The sequence below is a fragment of the Eumetopias jubatus genome, unplaced genomic scaffold (genome assembly GCF_037043125.1).
Source record: "Eumetopias jubatus isolate StellerSeaLion01/CBP00866 unplaced genomic scaffold, mEumJub1_p1.0 scaffold_8, whole genome shotgun sequence".
Taxonomy (NCBI): Eukaryota; Metazoa; Chordata; class Mammalia; order Carnivora; family Otariidae; genus Eumetopias; species Eumetopias jubatus.
This window is the reverse complement of record NW_028274814.1, coordinates 29,388,128-29,407,220: the sequence shown is the minus strand read 5'-3', so window position 1 is coordinate 29,407,220 and position 19,093 is coordinate 29,388,128. Positions and strand designations below refer to the sequence as shown.

At 37.1% G+C, this 19,093-nt stretch overlaps 1 long non-coding RNA gene across 1 annotated transcript in view; it reads left to right on the top strand.

Moving 5' to 3' along the window:
- The window catches only part of LOC148163673 (uncharacterized), a 129,236-nt gene that overhangs the window by 85,108 nt on the left and 25,035 nt on the right, over positions 1–19,093 (top strand). The gene's annotated exons all lie outside the window — the stretch shown is intronic.

The window sequence follows — 19,093 nt, the reverse complement described above, 5'->3', positions numbered from 1 at the left end:
TTTTTTTTTTGACTCTGGGCAAGATACCTAATCTTTCCAAATCTCAGTATCCTTCTTTATAAAGTGGGGGCAATTACGTTGTCCTTACAGGGTGGTTTTGAGGTAGAAGTGAAATAATATACATAAAGTCTCTAGCCCAGTACCTGGTACTTGGCAAGATTTGTCCATAAGGAAATCTCTTACTCCCCTCTTGCCATCTAGGAGCTGGCCCAATAACAATAAGCATTTTATTTTATTTTATTTTATTTTATTTTTAAAGATTTTATTTATTTATTTGATAGAGACACAGTGAGAGAGGAAACACAAGCAGGGAGAGTGGGAGAGGGAGAAGCAGGCTTCCCGCGGAGCAGGGAGCCCGATGCGGGGCTCGATCCCAGGACCCTGGGACCATGACCCTGGGACCATGACACTTAACGACTGAGCCACTCAGGCGCCCAACAATAAGCATTTTATAAATGCAGTGAATGCATTCTATTAATCAGCAACCAAAGTAATACAGAAGGTAGAGGACCAAGAGACAGAAAATAGGTTCCTTTCCTGTCTCCCTGGTAGGCTATCACTCTGTCTCCCAGAGGGAGCCCCCTGGGTGTGAGTTGCTCCCACGCGTCAAGGTGCTTCCCTGACTGTGAGTTGCGAGCTATACAAAAACCACCTCCTGCATCCCCCAGGATCTTTGGGCTCTGGTTGTTTGGGCCTGCTTTCACGTACTTTTAAAAGACAAAATGAGGGGGAAGAATCCCTGACCAGTGTCTACTGACATGCTCAGCACAGGCCTCATACAGGAGCTTGGAGCCTCAGCTTGGCTTTGGGGAGTGAGTTGGCTTTGGGGTTGTTTACAAGGTATGGAAGGAACTTTCAGGCTGGTAGGAGAAAATGAGTCAAAGTTCTGGGACAGGAATACACATCAGGTATGTAGGGAACAATGAGTCAACCAGTCTGATACTATTATCTGTATGGTGTATTTTGTAATAGTGAATCAGAGATACACTCAGGACTCTCTGGGCTCAGGGCTTCTGAGGGTACACAGAGAAACAAGGCAGGCAGGACTCCATCTTGTTGCTAACCTGCACGGGCATGGGATGGGCATTGTTGAGGGAATACATGCATCCCTTTGGTTTTCTAGCTTTTGCCTTCGGATTGGAGGGTGCTCCCACATTTGTCAAGATGGTTCCCTGAGTGAGTTAGAGGCAATTCAGTGAGTCAGAGAACCAACACAGGATTGACTCGAGGGTTACCTATGAAACGCCCCGGTGACCTTGTGGACCCCTCAGTAACTCCAGGATGTCAGAACAACTCTAGGGGCCCCCAGAATTGGTTAGTTCTCGGTCGCTACTTGGTGGTTCCCCATTACAGTGACAGACTACTCTCCTTATTGCCTTCAGTGATTGCCCTCTACGTCCTGGCTTCTGCTGTTCATCCCTTTTGCTGCCAGGCAGCTTCTGTTTTGACACCTTCTCTCTTCGTCAGCTGGTTTCTGCCTTTCCTAAAATTCCCCAAAAGAGAGAATCTGATACCAAAATTCTTACAAAGCACTTACCACCAGGCCTTCTCATAAACTAGCTCCCTACACAGATAGATGATCATAGTTAGGTGCTCACCGACAGTCCCATTCACTCACTTCATTCATTCATTCACTCATTCATTCATTCAACGTATTGAGCACCTGCCAGGATTGTAGGATTGGTGACAAAAGGGCAGGTGACCTCTGCATCCAAAATCTCTCATGAATGCTGTGGTGCTAAGAGCAACATAGTCTTGGCTGTAATACATGTTTGTGTATAAACAAACAGAACTCAGGGTAAAAGATAACAAAATAAAACAAAAAAACTTTATTATTTTTGCCTACTGTCCATCCAAGCCTGCTCTGTGAGGCTAATTCTTCAACCTTTGAAATCTTAAAGGTCCGCTGACGTTTCTGGCTGTGTTTTAGGTGATTGAAAATATTGCCCACCCCCTTCTGGTCCTCTTAAGCTCAAGTCTCACTTCAGTGATTTAAATGTGCAATGCCATGGCAAAATCTGCAATTCATTTAATGTACGTCTTCTCCCCTCCTCTAGTTCCAATGGGCTGCATGCTGGCCACCTGGGGTGGGCAGAAAGAGGCATACAGCTTCATTAAGGCTTCTCATCTCCCCATGCATCAGTCTTGTCCTTTTTTGGCTCGACAACTATGATTTCTGCCCCCCAACCTTCTTCCAGGTGGGGAGAGGGTACATTAAGAAGGAGGGGTGGACTCTGGAAAACAGTATGGAGGTTCCTCAAAAAGTTGAAAATAGAGCTACCATACGACCTAGCAATTGCACTACTGGGTATTTACCCCAAAGATACAAATGTAGGGATCCGAAGGGGTACGTGCACCCCGATGTTTATAGCAGCAATGTCCACAATAGCCAAACTATGGAAAGAGCCAAGATGTCCTTCGACAGATGAATGGATAAAGAAGAGGTGGTATATATACACAATGGAATATTATGCAGCCATCAAAAGGAATGAGATCTTGCCATTTGCAATGACATGGATGGAAGTAGAGGGTATTATGCTGAGCGAAATAAGTCAATCAGAGAAAGACATGTATCATATGACCTCACTGATATGAGGAATTCTTAATCTCAGGGAACAAACTGAGGGTTGCTGGAGTGGTGGGGGGTGGGAGGGATGGGGTGGCTGGCTGATGGACACTGGGGAGGGTATGTGCTATGGTGAGCACTGTGAATTGTGCAAGACTGTTGAATCACAGATCTGTACCTCTGAAACAAATAATGCAATATATGTTAAGGAAAAAAGAGAAGAAGAAGAAGATAGCAGGAGGGGAAGAATGAAGGGGAGTAAGTCAGAGGGGGAGACGAACCATGAGAGACGATGGACTCCGAGAAAAACTGAGGGTTCTAGAGGGGAGGGGGGTGGGGGGATGGGTTAGCCTGGTGATGGGTATTAAAGAGGGCACGTTCTGCGTGGAGCACTGGGTGTTATGCACAAACAATGAATCATGGATCACTACATCAAGAACTAATGATGTAATATTATATTTCTACTTATAGTTTAAGAATTTTATTTCCCACACAACTTTTTGTGGAGTGTCCTGCTCCTGTTTTAAATCTTTGGAAACATGCTAAATATTCTTTCCTAATTATTTTATCAATTATGTTGCCTCTTTTTTATAGCTTCATTTAAATAATTGGCTAATGATTAAAAAAAACTAATGTATGGTGATTAACATAACATAATAAAAAAAAAGAAGGAGGGGTGGAAGGAAAAATCATTGATTTGGACAGTTGCGAGTGGTTTCCTGTCCCTTCTGGGCCTGGTAGGTGATTAAAGCTGATGGTTCCTCTCATGGGGGTCCTTGGTGAGTCTGTCCAAGACAGATACTCTGAATACTGAGAAGTCCACCTGCACATTTGGACATGTACAAAGGTATCCCTCCTCTGGCTGGTGGTGTATGACTTCTTCCTGCACACTTATGCATTGGTGGGAAATGCTCCAGCAAAGTGGCTGCTCCAGGTGGTCTTGCTAACGGGCTCTGAGAAACACCTGGGGAGGCGCTCTCTATGGCCTGTGTCTTCTACACAGGCAGTACTCATGCCTCTTTATTTGTTTGCATGCGCCGTAAAGGTTCCATTAGAACAGCCAAACTCTCAGTCTGTATCTTCCCCAAAAGAAACACTGATCTCTCTTTTTTTCAGTACCTTTGATTGGGCTCCAAAGAAGAGTTCCCATTTTTATTGGCAAGACCGAGTCTAGGCAGAAGTATGATGTGAGAGAGCACTGGGGCAGGTGGTGAGGGCCAGGCTTCCATGAAGTGGTCTCCCCATGCTGATTTCCCCAGAAATGGAACAGGCAAGGGCAGGTGTGAACCTGACTCAGGCAAGTCAATTTAAAACTCTGTCCAGTATATTACAGGGCTATCACACTGATGGATAGATGCAGGAATAAAGCAGGATCTGATGTTAAAAGATCTGGGTTCACGTTCCCACTTGACAACTTTCTATGTCCCTGAGTCTCCGCAATTTCAGAGGGCTCCCAGAAGAATAGAATGAGATGTGTAAACACTCTGTATACTCTAAAATATGAAGCACATATTATTATTGTCTGTCATCCAACAAATTCATACCAGCAACATTTATCAAAAGCCAATTATGGGTTAAACATTGTTTTGGGTACTGTGGAGTGGATAAAAATCTGAATGTGATTATTTCTAAGAGCCAACTCTTAAAAATGTCTCCTGCTGGGGCTCTGGGTAGGGGGTCTCTGGGCAGTGTGAGAACCCCGGATGCCTGGAAAGGGAGTGTGTAGGGACGCAGACCGAGGGAGAGGCGCGCTGAGGGAAGGAGGGGCCTGAGGCTTCCCTCGGGTCTGCAAAGTGCAGAATCAGTGAATTTCTGCATGTGTGGAAAATATTGCTCATCGACCTTTGCAGACCTCAGGATTTTGATTCAGATTAGAACCAGAAAATGTTCAAGCTAGAAGGGATCATAGATATCATCTTCGCTGACCCCTTATTTTGAGGCCCCAGGAGATTAAATGACTTGTTCAGGGTTTCACAGTGAGTGAGAAGCACAGATGTTTCAGAACAAATACCCGGACATTTCCGAACCTCCGCCCATGGCCTTTCCCTTCACTCCTTGCTTCCCTTGTCCATTCTCTTCCTCCTTCAAGTAGGAGCATTTGGTAAACATCTGTGAGCATTTTTATCTGGAGCAAAGGGAAGAGAGGTATTGATTTTCTCTATAACTAGAGAGCTGTGGTATTAATAGTGTATTCGGAACAAAGGACCCAAACACTGAATCGGTGCTTCTGAAGATAGCCACCTATTTTCATCTCATTAGATGAGGTTCTCCAGGTTCATGTCAGCAGAATGTCTTAAAATTCTCTAAAATGCCATAATAGCCTCAAGATAGTCATGATAATTTCACAGCACACCTGTCAGACTGTCAATTCACTTTTATTATTGCCTTAAGATAACATGAATTCCCTAGCCCTTTGGCCTGCTATGATAGTTTATTTTCCTCAACAGGCTTTTTATGTCTGGAACAATTCAGTTTCACATGCATCTGTAGATTACTCTTCATAAGGGTCATCATGGTGCCAAAAATGGGGAGAAAAAAAGGCAAGCAAACAGAGCAGCTCCAAAATGGTCTTAGCTTTATACTTGTGTTCAATTCAAAGCTGGAGGTGCTAACTACCTGATTGTTCTTTCATTGTAATCACCTTTTCAAGTGATTTATCCAGCCCCCCACCCACACCCCAAATGTCTGGCAAGCCCTGCTCTTTATATTGTCTCCATAGTTTTGCCTTTTCCAAGAATGTCATAGAGTTGGAGTCAAGTATCCTTTTCAGATGAGCCTGTTTCACTTCGTAATATGCAGTTAAGCTTCCTCATGCTTTTTCATGGCTTGAGAGCTCATTTATTTATAGTACTGGATAATATTCTGTGTCTGGATGCTCCACAGTTTATCCATTCACCTACTGAAGGACATCTTGGTTGCTCCCAGGTGTTGGCCATTATGAATAGAACTATTAGAAATAAACATCCTGGGGCGCCTGGGTGGCTCAGTCCTTAAGCATCTGCCTTCAGCTCAGGTCATGATCCCAGGGTCCTGGGATTGAGCTCCACATCGGGCTCCCTAGCAGGGAGCCTGCTTCTCCCTCTCCCTCTCCCCCTGCTTGTGTTCCCTCTCTCGCTGTCTCTGTCTCTGTCAAATAAATAAATAAAATCTTAAAAAAAAAAAAAAAAGAAAGAAATATCCCTGTGAAGGTTTTGTGTGGGTATAAGTTCTGTACTCCTTTGGGTAAATATCAGGGAGTGCAATTGCTGGATTGCATGGTAAGAGTATATTTAATTTTGTAGGAAATGCCAGACTGTCTTCCAAAGCGGCTGTACCATTTTGTAATCCCACCAGAAAAAGGGAGAGTTTCTGTTGCTCCACATCCTTGTCAGCATTTGGTGTTGTCAGTGTTCCAGATTTTGGCCAATCTAATAGGCATGTAGTGACATTTCATTGTTGTTTTAATTTGCACTTCCCTGATGAAATGAAGTAGAGAATCTTTTCATATGCTTATTTGTATATATATTATATATATTCTTTGATGAATCTCTGTTAAGGCCTTTGGGCCAGTTTTTTTTTTAAAGATTTAGTTATTTTATTTTATTTTTTTTTTAATTTTATTTATTTGAGAGAGAGATTGAGAGAGAAAGGTCAGAGGGAGAAGCAGACTCCCCACTGAGCAGGGAGCCCGATGTGGGACTTGATCCCGGGACTCCAGGATCATGACCTGGGCTGAAGGCAGTCGCTTAACCAACTGAGCCACCCAGGTTCCCGGCCTTTGGGCCAGTTTTTAACTGGGTTTTGTTGTTGTTGTTAAATTTTAAGAGTTCTTTGTATATTTTGGGTAACAGTCCTTTATGAGAGGTGTCTTATGCAAATATTTTCTCACAATCTATGGCTTATCTTTTCATTATCTTGAAATTGTAGTTTTCAAAGCTGAAGTTTTAATTTAACGAAGTCCAGCTTATCAATTCTTTCTTTCATGCATTATGCCTTTGGTGTTGTACCTAAAAAGTCATCACCATACCCAACACCATCTAGATTTTCTCCTACATTTTCTGCTAGGAGTTTTATACTTTTGCATTTCACGTTTAGGTCTGTGACCCTTTTCCAGTTTATTATTTTGAGGGGTGTATAAGGTCTGAGTCTAGGCTGATTTGTTAGGAATGGATGTCCAGTTGTTCCAGTACCATGTGTTGAAAAGATTATCTTCTTCTCTGCATTGCCTTTCCTCTGCTCTCAAAGATCAGATAACTTCTGTTTATATGGGTTTATTTCTAGGCTCTCTCTCTGTTCTCTTCCACTGATCTATTTGTCTATTCTTCAATACCAAACTGTCTTGATTATTGTTGCTTTATAGCAAGTCTTGAAGTCTTGGGTAGTATCGGTGCTATAACTTTGTTTTCCTCTTACAATATTATTTGGCTTGTCTGGTGTTTTGTTCTCCATATAAACCCTAGAATCAGTTTGTTGGTAGCCACAGAATAACTTGCTGGGATCTGAATGGTATCTACAGATCAAGTTAGTAAGAACTGACATTTTGACAATATTGAGTCTTTCTGTTGTTGAACATGGAATATCCCTCCACTTATTTAGTTCTTTGATTTCTTTCATTAGAGTTTAGTAGTTTTCCTCATACAGATCTTGTACATATTTTTTTTTTAAAGATTTTATTTATTTGACAGTGAGAGACACAGCGAGAGAGGGAACACTATCAGGGGGGGTGGGAGAGGGAGATGCAGACTTCCCGCGGAGCGGGATGCGGGGCTCCATCCCAGGACCCTGGGATCATGACCTGAGCCGAAGGCAGACGCTTAACGACTGAGCCACCCAGGCGCCCCGATCTTGTACATATTTTGTTAGATTTATACCTAAGCATTTCATTTTGCAGGGGTGCTAATATAAATGGTATTGTATTTTAAATTTCAAATCCCATTTGTTCATTGTTGGTTTTTAGGAAAACAGTTGACTTCTGTGTATTAACCTTGTATCCTGCAAGCTTGCTATAATTGCTTATTGCTTCCAGGAGTTTTTTTGTTTTTGAATTTTTTGCATTTTCTACATAGATAATCATGCCATCTGCAAACAAAGACAATGGTATTTCTTCCTTCTCAATCTTCCTTTTCTTGTCTTATTGCATTAGCTAGGATTCCCAATTTGATGTTGAAAGTGGTGAGAGGGGATGTCCTTGCTTTTTTCCTGATCTTAGGAAAGCTTCTAGTTTCTTACTAATAAGTATGTTAGCTGTAGGTTTTTGGTAGACCTCTTCTATCAAGTTGGGGAAGTCCCCCCTCTATTCCTAGTTTACTGAGCATTTTTATTATGAATAGATGTTGAATTTTCTCAACTGCTTCTTCTGCATGTATTGATACGATCATGTGATGTTTCTTTTTTAGCCTGTTGATATGACGGATTATATTAATTGAATGTTGAATTGCTTTGCATACCTGGAATAAATCCCATTTGGTCATGGTGTATCCTTTTTTTTTTTTTTTTAACACATTGTTGGATTTGATTTGCTACTGATGAGGGTTTTTGCATCTGTGTCCATGAGAGAGATCTTGGTCTGGAGTTTTCTTGAAATGCTTTTGTCTGGTTTTGATATTAGGGTAATACTGGGTTCATAAATTGAATCAGGAAGTATTCCCTCTGCTTCTATTTTCTGAAAGAGATCATAGACAGTTGGTATAATTTCTTCCTTAGATATTTTCTAGAATTCTGTGAACTCATCTGGGCATGGTTCTTCCTATTTTGGAAGGTTATTAATTATCGTTATTATTTTAAAAGTTTTTTTTTTTTTTTTTTTTTGAGAGAGCACAAGCAGGGGGAAAGGCAGAGGAAGAGGGAGTGAGAGAATCTCAAGCAAACTCCCCGCTGAATGCAGAACTCTATGCAGGGTTTGAACTCAAGACCCTGAGATCATGACCCAAAGCCAAAATCAAGAGTCAGATGCTCAACCAACTGAGCCACCCAGGCAGCCCTGGAATTATGGTAAATTAATTATAGATTAATTGTAGATTCAACTTCTTTTGTAGATATAGGCCTATTCAGATTTTCTACTTCTGTTGTGAGTCTTGGGAGATTGTCTTTCAAGGAATTGGTTCATTTCATCTTTGAGATTTATGGGCATAGAGTTGTTCATAGTTTTCCTTTATTGTCTTTTTATTGTCTATGGCATCTCTAGTGACATCCCTTCTTTATTTCTTTATTTCTGGTATTTTTAATTTGTGCCCTTTTTTTTTTTCTTACTTGGCCTGGTTATAGGGTAATTAATTTTATTGACCTTTTCATAGAACTAGCTTTTGGCTTCTCTGATTTTCTTTATTGGGGTCCTATTTTTAATTTCATGGATTACTGCTTTAGTTTTTATTATTTCTTTTCTTCTATTTACTTTGGATTTAATTTGCTCTCTTCTTTTTGCAGTTATCTAAGGTGTAAGCTTAGATGAGTGATTTTGGATCTTTCTTCTTTTCCCATATATGCATTCATTGCTATGAATATTCTGTAAACACTGCTTTTGCTACATTCCACATTTTCATAAGTTATGTTTTTATTTTCTTTTAGTTCAAAATATTTAAAATTCGTCTTGAGATTTCTTCTTTGATCCCTGTGTTATTTAGAAGTGTGTTGTTTAGGGACACCTGGGTTGTGTTGTCAGTTGGGCATCTGACTCTTGGTTTTGGCTCAGGTCATGACCTCAGGGTCCTGAGATTGAGCCCCACATCAGGCTCTGCGCTCAGCATGGAGTCTGCTTGAGATTCTCTCTCTCCCTCTCCCTCTGGACCTCCCACTCATGCGCTCTCTCTCTCTTTAAAATAAATAAATAAATCTCTTAAAAAGGTTTGTTGTTTAATCTCCAAGTATTTGGGGATTTTCCAGCTATCTCATTATTATTGATTTCTACCTTAATTCCATTGTGGTCTGAGGGCAGACATTGTATGACTTCTGTTCTTTTAAATTTGCTCATGCATGTTTTATGGGCAAGAATGTGATCTGTCTTGGTGAATATTTCATATTCCTGCTGGAAGCATGAGAGAATTTTTCTCCAGTATTCACTGCGAGAACCTGGTAGAGCTCCAGGATGTAAAACTCATGAAAAGTGTGGAGGATTCCTGATGACTGGGTCTGCCTGGTGTTTTGAATCTTACAGTTGTCCACACTGGGCCTCCAGAAATTTGTTAGTTATGGTTCAGGTTTTCCTGCCTCCTGAACTGGTTCTTGCTGAGTATTTCTGCTCATGGTTTTCTGCTCCACTAAGTTGTGATTCTCTGTATTTTCCTGTCTGTCTCTCCAATTCTGGGGCCCTGTGACCACACTTTTCTTTTTAATCTAAAAACAACTGTTAATTTTTCAGTTTTTCAACTTTTTACTTGTGGTTAGTGATGTTGTTCAAATCTTCTATGTCCTTATTGATATTTTCCGTTTCCTCTGTAGATTACTCAGTGAGGTATGTCAAAATCTCATACTGTGTTAGTGGATTTGCCTCTTTCTCAATTTGTCAATTTTCAAAATTGAAGTTTAGTTGACTTATAATAGTTTTAGGCGTACAACACAGTGATTTAACATTACACAGTGCTAATTAAGATAGTATAGTTACCATCTATCACCATACAATGTTATTACAGTATTATTGACTATATTTCCTAGGTTGCACTTTTCATTCCCATGACTTACTTATTTTATAACTGGAAGTTTCTACCTCTTAATCCCCTTCACTTATTTTGCCCATCCTCCCAACCCCCCTCTCCCCTGGCAACCACCAGAATGTTCTTCATATTTATGAGTTTGTGTCCAGGCTTGTTTGTTTGTTCATTTATTTCATTTTTTTAGCTTGCACATATCAGTGAAATCAAATGGAATTTGTCTTTCTCTGACTTATTTCACTTAGCATAATGCCCTCTAGGTCCATCCATGTTGTTAAAAATGGCAAGGTTTCATTCCTTTTTATGGCTAATATTCCATTTTTGTATGTGTGTATACACACACACACACACACACACCACATCTTCTTTATCCATTCATATATCAGGGGACACTTGGGCTGCTCCCATATCTTGGATATTGTAAATAATGCTGTAATAAACACAGTCATGCATGTATCTCTTTGAATTGGTGTTTCTGTTTTCAAATAAATATCCCAAAGTGGAATTGCTGGGTGGTGGGCAGTTTTAGTTATTTGACAAACCTCCACACTGCTTTCCATAGTGATTGTATGAATTTACGTTCTAAATAACCGTGCATGAGGGTTACCTTTCCACCACATCCTCACCAATACTTGTTATTTCTTGTTTTTTGTTATTAGCCCTTCTGACTGGTGTGAGGTGATACTTCACTGAGGTTTTGATTTGCATTTCCCTGATGATCAGTGATATCAAGGATGTTTTCATGTATCTGTTGGCTTTCTCTATATTTTCTTTGGAAAAATGTCTTTTCAGATGTCTGTTCATTTTCAAATCAAATTATTATTATTTTTTTGGTGTTGAGTTATATGAGTTCTTTATGTATTTTGGATTTTTACCTTTATCAGATGTCTCATTTCCAAATATCTTCTCCCATTCACGAGGCTATGTTTTCACTTTGTTGATGGTTTCCTTTGCTGTGCAAAGCTTTTTAATTTGATGTAGTCCCAATTATTTATTTTTGTTTTCGTTTCCCTTGTCTGAGGAGATGTATCCATAAAAATGTTGCTAAGGCCAATGTCCAAGAGATTATTACGAATATTTTCTTTTAGGAGTTTTATGGTTTCCAGTCTCACATTTAGGTCTTTAATCCATTTTGAGTTTATTTTTGTGTAGGGTGTAAGAAAATGCTCCGGTTTCTTTCTTTTTTTTTTTGCAGGTAGCTATTCCAGCTTTCCCAATACCATTTACTGAAGTGACCACTCTTCTCCATTGTATATTTTTGCCTCCTTTGTCATAGATTAACCATATAGGCATGGGTTTAAGTTTCTGGGATCTTTATCCTGTTGCATTAATCTATATTTCTATTTTTGTGCCATTTCCATACTCTTTTGATTACTACAGCTTTGTAGTATATCTTGAAATCTGGGATTGTTATACCTTCAGCTTTGTTCCTCTTTCTCAAGATTGCTTTGGCCACTTTCTTGTGGTTTCATGCAAGTTTTAGGATTTTTGTTCTAGTTCTGTGAAAAATACTATTAATATTTTGATAGGGATTGCTTGAATCTGATCTGTAGTTTGCTTCATGTAGTATGGGCATTTTTACACTATTGGTTCTTCCAGTCCATGAGCATAGTACATCTTTCCATTTTTTTGTGTTGTATTCAATTTCTTTCACCAATGTCTTATATAAGTTTCAGAGTACAAGCCTTTCACTTCCTTGGCTAAATTTATTTCTAGGTATTTTATTATTTTTGGTGCAATTGTAAATGGGATTGTTTTATTAATTTCTCTTTTTCCCCTTCACTATTAGCAAATAGAAATGCAAGATTTCTGTATGTTAATTTTGTATCCTACTACTTTATTGAATTCATTTATTAGTTCTAATGGCTATTTGATGGAGTCTTAGGGTTTTCTCTATATAATATCATGTCATCTGCAAATAGACAGTTTTACTTCTTCCTTAACAATTTGGATGCCCTTCCTTCCTTCCTCCTATCCATCCTTCCATCCTTCCATCCTTTCTTCCTCTCTCTCTTTTTTTCTGATTGCCACAGCTAAGACTTCCAGTACAATGTTGAATAAAAGTGGCAAGGGTGGAAATCCTTGTCTTGTTCCTGATCTTAGAGGAAAAGCTCTCAGTTTTTTGCCAGTGAGTGTGACATTAGATGTGGGTTTTGTATATATGGTCTTTATTATGTTAAGGTATGTTTCCTGTAGACCCACTTTGTTGAGAATTTTTATCATGAATGAATGTTGAAGTTATCAAATGCTCTGTTTGCATCTGTTGAGATGATCATGTGGTTTTTATTCTTCCTCTTGTTAATGTGGTATATCATGTTGATTGATTTGTTGGTATTGAATCATCCTTGCATCCTTGGAACAAATCCCACTTGATTGTGGTTGAAGATGCTTTTAATGTATTGCTGAATTTGATTTGCTAATATTTTGTTGAAGGTTTTTTTTTTGCACCTATGTTCATCAGAGACATGAGCCTAGTAGTTTTCTTTTTTTGTAGTGTCTTTATCTGGTTTTGTTATCAGGGTAATCCTGACCTCACAGAATGAGTTTGGAAGTTTTCCTTCCTTTTATATATATTTTTTGGATAGCTTGAGAAACATAGGTATTAATTCTTTTTTTAAGTGTTTGGTAGAATTCACCTGTGACGCTCCCTGGTTCTATACTTGTATTTGTGGTGACTTTTTTTTATTACAGATTCAAATTTATTACTAATAGTTGTTCTATTCAGATTTTCTATACCTTCCCGATGTGGTCTTGGATGATTTTATGTTTCCAGGAATTTATCCATTTCTCCCAGGTTGTCCAATTTAATGCCAGTACAATTTTTAATAATGCCAGTTTTCTCTGATAATCTGTTGTACTTCTGTGGTTGTTATTTCACCTCTTTCATTTCTGACTTTATTTACATGAGTTCTTTCTCTTTTTTTCTTGATGAGTCTGGTTAAAGGTTGTCGACTTTGTTTCTTTTCAAAGAACCAGCTCTTGGTTTCATTGATATATTCTATTTTTTGAAGTTTCTATTTCATATATTTTTCTCTGATCTTTATTATTTCCTTCAAATTTATTATTTGAATTTATTATTATTTCCTTCAAAGTTAGTTTTGCTAACTTTGGGCTTCATTATTTTAAAAATTCCTTTTTTTTTTCCCCTTTAAAAGGGCTTCCTTTAAAAAGGTTAGAATGTTTATTTGAGGTTTTTCTTGTTTCTTGAGGTAGGCCTGTATTGCTATAACCTTCCCTCTTAGAACTGCTTTTGCTGCATCCCAAATATTTTAGACTGTTATCTTCATTTTTATTTGTGTCCAGGTATTTTTTATTTCCTTATTGACCCAATGGTTACTTAGTAACATTTTTAGTTTTTAAGTGTTTGTGTTTTTCCAGTTTTATTTTCTTTAATAGATTTCTAGTCATATTGTATTTGGACGAGATGCTGATATGATTTCCATCTTCTTAAATTTATTAAGCCTTGTATTATGGCCTAACATGTGATCTATCCTAGAGAATGTACCGTGTGTACTTGAAAAGGATGTGTAGTCTCCTTTTTTTTTTTTTAAGATAGTACTTTATATATATGTTCTGTATATATCTAAGTTTGTCTGGTCTAATGTTTTGTTCAATGCCAATGTTTTCTTATGAATTTTCTGTCTGGATGATCTATCCACTGAGGTAAGTGGAGGGTTAAAGTCCCTTCCTGCTATTGTATTACTTTCATTTTCTCCCTTTATGTCTGTTAATATTTGCTTTATAAATTAGGTTCTCCTATTTTGGGTGCATAGATATTTATAACTGTTTTATCCTCTCATTTGATTGATCACTTTATCATTATGTAATGCCCTTCTTTATCTCTTGTTACAGTCTTTGTTTTAAAGTTGACTTTGTCTGATACAAGTATTGCTACCTCAGCTTTTTTGTTTGTTTCTTTCTATTTGCACAAAATGACTTTTTCCATTCTTTTATGTTCGTCTACGTATGTCATTAGGCCTGAAGTGAGTCTCTTGTAGGCAGCATATAGATGGGTGTTGTTTCCTATGCATTCATTCCCTCTCTTTTGATTGGAGCATTTAGACCATTCACATTTAAAGTAATTATCAATAGGTATGTACTTATTGCTATTTTGTTGTTTCTTGATTATTTCTATAGTTCTCTGTTCTTCTTTTCTTGTTCACTTTCCCTTTGATAGATTACTTTCTTTAATGTTATGCTTGGATTCCTTTCTCTTTATTTTTGTGTGTCTCATAGGTTTTTGGCTTGTGGTTGCCATGACGTTCATATATAACATCCTAAGTATATAGAAGTCTCTATTAAATTGAGGTGTGCTTAGGATCAAACGCATTCTCAAAACACTGCATTTTTACTCCCCCCTCCATGTTTTATGTGTATGATTTATTTTTTATTTTTGCCAGTTTCTTAACTAATTTTTAATATAATTGATTTTGCTATTTTTGTCTTTTAATATTTATTCTAGTTTTTATAAATGATTGATCTACTACCTTCGCTATATGTTTGCTTTTATCAGTGAATTTTTTCCTTTTTATAACTTTTTTACTTCTTTGTTACTTCAGTTATGGCCTTTCTTTTCCACTTAAAGAATTCCCTTTACTTTTCTTGTAAGGCTGTTTAGTGGTGATGCACTCCATTAATTTTTGTTTTGGAAACTTTTTATCGTTCCTTAAATTCTCAGTGATAACCTTGCTGGGTAGAGAATTTGGTTGTAGGTTTCTTCCCTTCACACTTTCAAGATATCCTGCCACTCCCTTCTGGCCTGCAAACTTTCTACTGAAAAATCTTCCGAGAGCTTCATGGGGTTTCCCTTTTATGTGACTAGTTGGTTTTCTCTCGCAAGATTCTCTCTTTATCTTAATATTTGATCCTTTCTTTATTTTTAAGATTTGACATTTTAATTTTTTTGTGCCTTGGTGTGGAACTTAGGTTCATCTTGTTTGGGGCTCTTATTACTTATTCAACCTGAATGTGTTTTCCTTTCCCAGGTTAGGGAAGTCTTCAGCTATTATTTCTCCAAATAAGTTTTTTGCCGCTTTCTCTTTTCCTTCTGGGACCCCTATAATGTGAATGTTAGTATGCTTGATGCTGTCCCGGATATCACTAAACCTGTATTCATTTTTAAAATTCTTTTTTCTTTTTGCTGTTCCACCTGGGTGCATTTTATTACCCTGTCTTCTAGATTGCTTGTCTGTTGTTCTGCATCTTCTAATCTGTTGTTGGTTTCCTCTAGTGTAGTTTTCATTTCAGTTGTTGTATTTTCCAACTCTGATTGGTACTTTATATTTTTAATCTTTTTTGTAGTTCTGAGCTTATTCACTCTTATTTCAAGTGTGGTAAGCATCTTTATGACCATTACTTTGAATTTTTTATTAGGTATATTGTTTATCTCTGTTTCATTTAGTTCTTTTTTTCCTGGAGATTTGTTCTTTCACTTTGAGCATTTTCCTTATTTTGTTTGACTTTCTGTGATGTTTTTACTAATTAGGTGGAACAGCTACCTTTCCTTGTCTTGAAGGTATGGCTTTGTATGAGAAGGTGCTTTGTGTAGACTGCATATGCCTGGTGCCTGGTGGCTTTGGTGAGCTAGCTGGATCTGTAGCAGGTATGGGCTGGTGGTTCTGGGGCACTCTGCACCAGAGCTGTCCTGCTGGAATGGATGGAGTTGAATCAGGCATAGGCTGGGGATTCCTGGCATGCTCTGTACAATGTACATCCTGGCAGGATGGCTGGAGCTGAAGCTGGCATGGGTTGGGGCATTCTAGGGTTTTCCATGCAAGGGGTGCTGGGGCAGAAGTGGGTGTAGGATGGGGGTTCCCAAGGTGCTCCAGGGTCAATTTGTCAATTTTTTGCTTTGTATATCTTGAAGCAATGTTATTAAGGGCATACAGATCTAGAGATTTTTTAAAATTTTGTATTGAATTGAATTGTATTGAATTGAAACTTTAATCATTGAGAATTATTTCTCTTCATTTCTAATAATGCTTTTTACCTTAAAATATACTTTTTCTGATATGAATACAGCAATACCAGCTTTAAAAAAATTGTTTTAAATGTGTACATAGTAAAATTATTTTGTACTCTTTAAATTTCAACATTTCTGCATGCATGTATTTTAGATTTTTCTTTTACAATTAACATATATTATTTTAGTTCTATCTTAAAGTTTTTATTTTTTAATTGAAGCATTTTGGACATTCATATTTAATATCTGATACCTTTGGGTTTAAATATATATTGTACTGTTTACTATTTATTTGTCTTTCTTAATTTCTACCTTCCTTTTTTTCTCCTTTCATGACTTCTTTTGAGTTAACTGGGGTCTTTAAAAAATATCTTTAAAATATTCCATTATTGCCCTCTGCTATCTGGTAGTTATGTATTTTATACTATTTTTAAGCAATCTCCTTATCAATTATGCCATATATTTTTGCCTTATCAAAACCTAACATTATTTTTTACTTTGTACAGCTTCCTAGACAATGCAAAGACCTTTGTGCATTTCATTTCCCACTTCCCAACATGCTACTTTTTTGTATTTAATAAATATATACGTATTTATTATGTTATATATGTTATATGGTCGTATATGTTATATGGTCATATACACACATACACACATATACAATTGACTTGAACAATATGGGGGTTAGGAGCACTAGCCTCTATACATTTGAAAATCCATGCATAAGTTTTGAGTGCCCCAAAATTTAACTACTTATAGTCTACTGTTGACTAGAAGCCTTATTGATAACATAGTTGATTAACACACATTTTGTATGTTATATGTATTATATACTTTATTCTTACAATAGTAACCTTTAAAAAAATTTTTTTTGGTATTTCTAGGCTCTGCAGTTCATCTGCAAGTTTTTAAAAAAAGTATTGCCAGTCTTCATAAAATTTTCCAGTATATTATTGAAAAAGAAATCCATGTATAAGTGGAACAATATTTTACCTTTTTCATTGTTCTTTTCATCTTGTATCTGTGAGCTCCAATGCTGGATCATTTTCCGTTTGCCTAATAATATTTCCTTAAAATTTCCTTTAATATTTAGTATTAATAATATTTATAAATTATATTTAATATTTCCTTTAATGTGGGTATCCTGGTGATAAGCTATCTTCATTTTTGTTGGAAATGTCTGTATTTTGCTTTTATTGTTGAAGGATATTTCTTTTATGATTTTATTTATTTATTTGTCAGAGAGAGAGAGCACAAGCAGGGGGAGTGGCAGACAGAGGGAGAAGCAGGCTCCTCGCTGAGCAAGGAGCCCAATGTGGGACTCAATCCCAGGAGCCTGGGATTATGACCTGAGCTGAAGGCAGATGCTTAACCAACAAGCCACCCAGGCGTCCTCTTGAAGGATATTTTTGCTGGATATAGAATTCTAGACTGGAAGAATTTTTCTTTTAGCATCTTGAGGATATCATCCAACTGGCTTCTTGCTTTGCTTCTGAAAAATCAGCTAATTGTTGCTCCTTTGTAGATTATCTTTTTTTTTCCTTTTCTTTGGTTAAGGTTTTTTTGGTCATCTTTGTAAAATATGCCTAGTTATTTTCTTTCTAGTTTTTGAATTTCAAAGGTCAGGAATTTATAGCTTGAAGTCTTTCATTATTTATAAAATTTATCAGCCATTATCTTTTCAAATATTGCTTTTGCATATTTTCTTTTTTTGACTCTAATTACATGCCTTATTTTCTAGACCTTATGTCTCTTTTTATCTCTTCTGTGTTTTCTATACTTTTGTCTTTTCATAGTTCAGTAGTTTCTTCTGACTTCTACTTCACTAGTTCTCTTCTTATATGAATCTAATATACTGTTAAAATCACCCACTGTGGTCTTATTTTGATTTTTTCATTCAGTTTTCATATTTTTGTAGGTAATAATTTTAAAAATTCTTATTTGTATCTTTGAAAATATTTAGTATAATTATTGTAAGGTGTATCTGATAACACCTGTTATCTGGATGTCTCATTGGTCTGTTTTGATTTTCTGTTATTTATTGTGGTTTCTATTTTTGTTATCTCATATCCCCACATACCTATTATTTTTTTTGACTGAGCACTGGACATTGTACATGAGAACTACAGAAATAATTTGAACCCCACCATGATGCTGACTTTCTTCAGAGAGGATTTAAGTTTGCTTCTGGCAGTCATGTAGCAGTGCTGGTAATCTGGGATTATTTTCATTCAGTTTCAGTGACTTAGATTATTTAAAGCTGGGCTTTGGTTTTTTGCTAAAAAGAGTATTCATTCACTCTTATTCTGAGGTGCTTTCATCTTGGGGTCCCAACTCCCAAGTATTTATGAATTTCCAATCTTAACAAGTACTAGATTCCTTTTTTTTTTGTCCCTCTAGAACCATGAGACTGTCAAAAACATTGCTCAGCCCCTGAACCATCTCTTCCAGAATCAGGATTTATCTCCAGGAAAAAAAAGTGTACAAGAACAGTACACTTGTTCTCCTATCTTCCTAAATGTAGCCTTGTAACTCCTCACTGCTTTTTTAGTTCATCAGTCTTCAAGCAGATTATTTTTATAGGTAAAAAATATGCTAGGCTTCCTCAGCAGGAAGCTTATCCTGAATTTTTAAATCTTCCATTTTACTTCTTAAATCTACCAATAGGATTGTTCATTTTAAATTCTTTAAGTGAACTAAATAAGGAAGATTGACATAAGCTTTCCTTTCTTTTTTATGGGTGTGCTCTACCTGTAGATTTTTGGTATTAGGATTTTGATCACTTCATAGAATTAAGCTTGAAAACTTTCTATATTTCTCTACTTAAATAATTTTTATAATGTGTATATTATATGTTTGTTAGACATTTAGTAAAATTTATTTGTAAAAACATTAAGGCTAGATTATTTCTTATAATTGGCAGGTAACTTTGATTCCTTTCCC